This window comes from Pteropus vampyrus, unplaced genomic scaffold (assembly GCF_000151845.1).
Source record: "Pteropus vampyrus isolate Shadow unplaced genomic scaffold, Pvam_2.0 Scaffold318, whole genome shotgun sequence".
NCBI lineage: Eukaryota > Metazoa > Chordata > Mammalia > Chiroptera > Pteropodidae > Pteropus > Pteropus vampyrus.
Window position 1 is genome coordinate 1,724,565 of NW_011889099.1, and position 4,260 is coordinate 1,728,824.

The 4,260-nt window shown below is 42.5% G+C and overlaps 2 pseudogenes; both read left to right on the forward strand.

Moving 5' to 3' along the window:
- Nucleotides 1-271: 271 nt before the first annotated feature.
- On the forward strand, nt 272-377 carry LOC111730520 (annotated as a pseudogene).
- Nucleotides 378-3,854: 3,477 nt separating this feature from the next.
- LOC111730523 lies at nt 3,855-3,973 on the forward strand (annotated as a pseudogene).
- The last annotated feature ends 287 nt before the right edge of the window (nt 3,974-4,260 follow it).

Here is a 4,260-nt window from a genome sequence, read left to right on the forward strand (position 1 = left end):
ATTTAAGCTGGGTAAAGAGAGAAGAGAAGATATCAGGTAGGTAGACAGTGAAAAGGTGGTAGGATCAATGAAATGGAGGTCTCAGCAGGGTTGAAGGATTCCTGGATTTACAGTAGAAGAAAGATTGAGCTGAAAAGATAGGAGGTGGTGATCAGAGAGGGTGATTATGAAATTGAGATTGGTCATAGCAAGGCCTAGATGTAATTGATTAAAAATGGCTACAAATTCTTTGCAGCTCCTCCTGGCAAAGTGGAGTCTATTTTCCTGTCCCGTCTACGGCCATGCCACCCTGAACAAGCCCGACCCCATCTGATCTCGGAAGCTAAGCAGGGTTGGACCTGGTTAGTACTTGGATGGGAGACCAGGTGCTGTAGGTGTAAAACAAACAAACAAACAAACAAACAACCCCCCCCCAAAACAAAGTATACACATATTTTCCCATCCCTTAAACCTGGGCTGACTCTGTAACTTGTTTTGACCTTAAGAATGAAGAAGAAGTGATGTCGTATGATCTCTGAGCCTCAGACTCAAGAGGCCTAGCAGCTTCTATTTTGCCTTTTTGGTATGCTACCATCACTTTTTTTTTTTAACTCTTTGAGGATGGACGATCACGTGGAGAGACAGGCCCAGCCAACCCACCATCGGGAGCATGAGTGAACCCAGGTGAGACTAGCAGAAGAACCACCCAGCCAATCTACAGAATTGTGAAAAATAATAAATCATATTTGTTTTAAGCCACTAAGTTTTAGAGTGGTTTGTTGTGCAGCAACGGATAACACATAAAAATTGGGCTGTGGGAGTGAATGGCTGAGGGTGGGGTCAAGGTTGCAAATGTTGGAGGGGTGAAGTTCAAGGAACTGAGAGACCAGAGTGTTGGGAGGATCATCTGTGTGTATTTTGAAATTTCCAGGAATTAGGGTGGGAGTAGTGTTGGAGGGAGTGGTAGTGTGCCAGGAGTGAAAAATCTTCAAGAAATGAGTGGGTGTGATTTGTAGCAGTATGAGCTGATGAAGTGGGATTCCAAGCTGGAGATTTTTATGCAGCTGGGTGTTTTTATATGTATATACGGACATATATAAAAATCTATATAGTTTTATACACACAAATGTACAGATATCTGCATAGATATATACACTCAGACATGTGCTACAGATCTGTGTGGACAGAACACCAAGCAAGAAAATAATCACACAAGCACATATAAACATAGTTATATATCTTAATACATATATAGTTGGCCCTCTATAAACGTGGCTTCCGCATCACGTATTCAACCAACTGCAGATCAAAAATATTTTTAAAAAAATTATGTTGTTGTTGTTATTGGTGTTGGTGTTTGCACTCAAAAATCCCTTATCTGCCAGCTGAGAGTTCTGAATTCCCACTGTTAGCTGTATCTGTTACTTATGGCCTTGTCTTCAGATATCTCTGGGAGCAGAAAGCAGCGTCCTGAGAGGACAGGCCATAGAACAGAGAAACATTGCACTTAATTGGTGAGAGAAGAGATGAAGACAAGGCTCGGAAAACTTAGAATGAAGGGAAGTTTCTGGGAGGGGTAGGCCTAAGTGAGATGCTTCCACTAGAAGCCTTAGGTAACAGGGAGCCAAAGACAAAGCTTGGATTCTCCAAAACCCTCTTCCAAAGGCCAGCCTCTGTGGTCCCAGTGAAGCTCTGTTTCTAGGACTGCTACAGGGGGTGGAAACTGAAGGGGACAGCTGTTCCTGTCTTATTAATTGTTCTAGGGCTATGATAGATTGGAACAGAGACTTCTTCCAAGGCCCTCTACCTTTAAAAAATCAAAATAATTGAAGGAAAGTATACATGTCATAAGATTACAGCTGAAAGCAGTTTTACAAATTAATATAGCTGGGTAATCAGCATTCAAATAAAAAATCATAAAATGAGAGGAGGAAAAAAATGGTGTAAGTGATAGAGGCTTTCTTCATCCCTATGGTAACCAAATCAAAGTCGTGACAGAATCACGGAGCAAATAACAAAGAAAGTCACCTGGGATCTAGATGAACAAGCCCTATAACTAGGGAGAGAAATAAGAAATCACCCTGCAACGGGAGGAGGTAAGACAGGGCAAGGATGTGAGGCTGCCCGGTTCCGAGTTGCTGAGTGGGACAGATGCTGTGGCGGCAGCAGCTGCAGACGCCTCTAAAAAGGGCCACATCTGAGAGTGGACTTTCGTGGTGATGGACCTGCTTTCTCTGAGCACCAGGGCCAGGTCTGCTGCACAGGGGCACCAAGGATTTACAGGGGGACACTGAGTTGTCAGAGCGAGGGCTGCAGGCGAGGTTCTCTCTCAGACAGAAGCGCCGGCAGTATCCATTGTTCCTCTATTGAGCCCTCCCCACTGTCTAGTGTGCGGACGCAGCACTGCCATAGCTGAGATGTCATTAAACTGGATAACAGAGGTCGCTCCGCCCACTGTTATCATTACGTGAAACTCTGCCTCCCCCAACTCTCGGCCCTACCCAAACCACATCCAGGTGTATCCTTGGCAAGTCAGGTGCTCCTTGCTGAGCAATGCCAAGACTCACACTAGTGGCAGCTGGCCTTGATTTCTGGTGTGGTTTCTTGAGGCAACAATAAGCACAGCATCTGTGGATTGCTTGCTGAATCTTGACAGGTGGTCTCGGAGGGGCATAAGCTGGGGCTAAACTTGGCATGCAGCTGATCCCCTCTCAGGGCTGTGCCACTGGACACCTACTACACGAAGCCATGCTAATAAGACAGGGAGACATAGGAGCTTTGCTTAGTACATAGAAACAGACATGGAAAGGCAGCCAAAATGGAAAGACAAAGAAGCAGAAACCATATGAGAGAATAGAACAGAGACCCAGAAATAATACAGTCAAGCAACCTAACAGATGCAAAATTGAAAACACTGGTTATAAAGCTGCTCAATGAACTTACGGGAAGTGTAGATAAATTCAGTGAGAACTTTAACAAAGAGATAAAAAACATAAAAAAATGGAATTATAAAAGGGAACCAGTCAGAAATGAAGAACACATGATCTGAGGTGAAGAGTATATTAGGGGGAATCAACAGAGTGGATAAAGAAGAGGATCGAACCACCGATATAGAGGATGGGGAAGCCAAGGACACTCAATCGGAATGGCAAGATAAAGGAAGCCAAGGCTATAATAATAATTTAAGGAGCCTATGAAACACGATTAAATGTAAAAATATTTGTGTCATAGGGGTGCCTGAAGGAAAACAAGATATTGAGGAGCTGTTTGAAGAAATAATGATAGAAAACTTCCCTCACCTGGTGAAGGAAATAGACACACAACCTCAAGAAGCTCAGAGAGTCCCAAAAACCAGGAACCCACATCAAGACACATTATAATTAAAATGCCAAAGGTTAAATACAAAGAGAGAATATTTAAAACAGCAAGAGAAAAACAGTTAGTTACCTACAAGGAAGCACCCATAAGACTGGAAGCTGATTTCTCAAAAGAAACCATGGAGGATAGAAGGGCTTGGCACAAAATATTTGATGTGATGAAGACCCAGGAACTACAACCAAGTATACTTCATCCAGCAAAGCTATCATTCAGAGTGGAAGGACAGATAAAGAGCTTCCCAGACAAAAATAAGCTAAAGGAATTTATCACCACCAAGCCAGTATTACAGGAAATATTGGAGGGACTTCTTTAAGAAGAAAAAAACATGTATCAAAAACAGGAATAAAAAATGGTAATAATTACATTCCTATCCATAAGTACCTCAAATGGAAAATAATTAAATCCTCCAACCAAAAGAGCGGCTGAATGGATAAGAAAACAAGACCCCTACATATGCTGCCCACAAGAGATTCGCTTCAGATTAAAAGACACACACAGTCTATGGCCATGCCACCTTGAACAAGCCCGATCCCATCTCATCTTGGAAGCTAAGCAGGGTTGGCCCTAGTTAGTACCTGGATGGGAGACCGTCTAGAAAGACCAGGTGCTATAGGTGTAAAAAATAAAAAAAAAATAAGGGATTGTAAGATGACAAGGTCCTTGCAATCTGTGAGGCCAACCAAGGGTTGCCTTGCTCGCCCCCAAATAAATAAATAAATAAATAAAAATAAAAGACGCACACAGACTAAAAGGAAGGGGATGGAGAAAGATATTGCCTTGATGGACCTAGAGGGTATTGCGCTGAATGAAATGGGTCTGATAGAGAAAGACAAATATTACATAATTTAACGTATATGTGGAATCTAAAGAACAAATAAACAACAAACAGAAAAGCAGTAATAT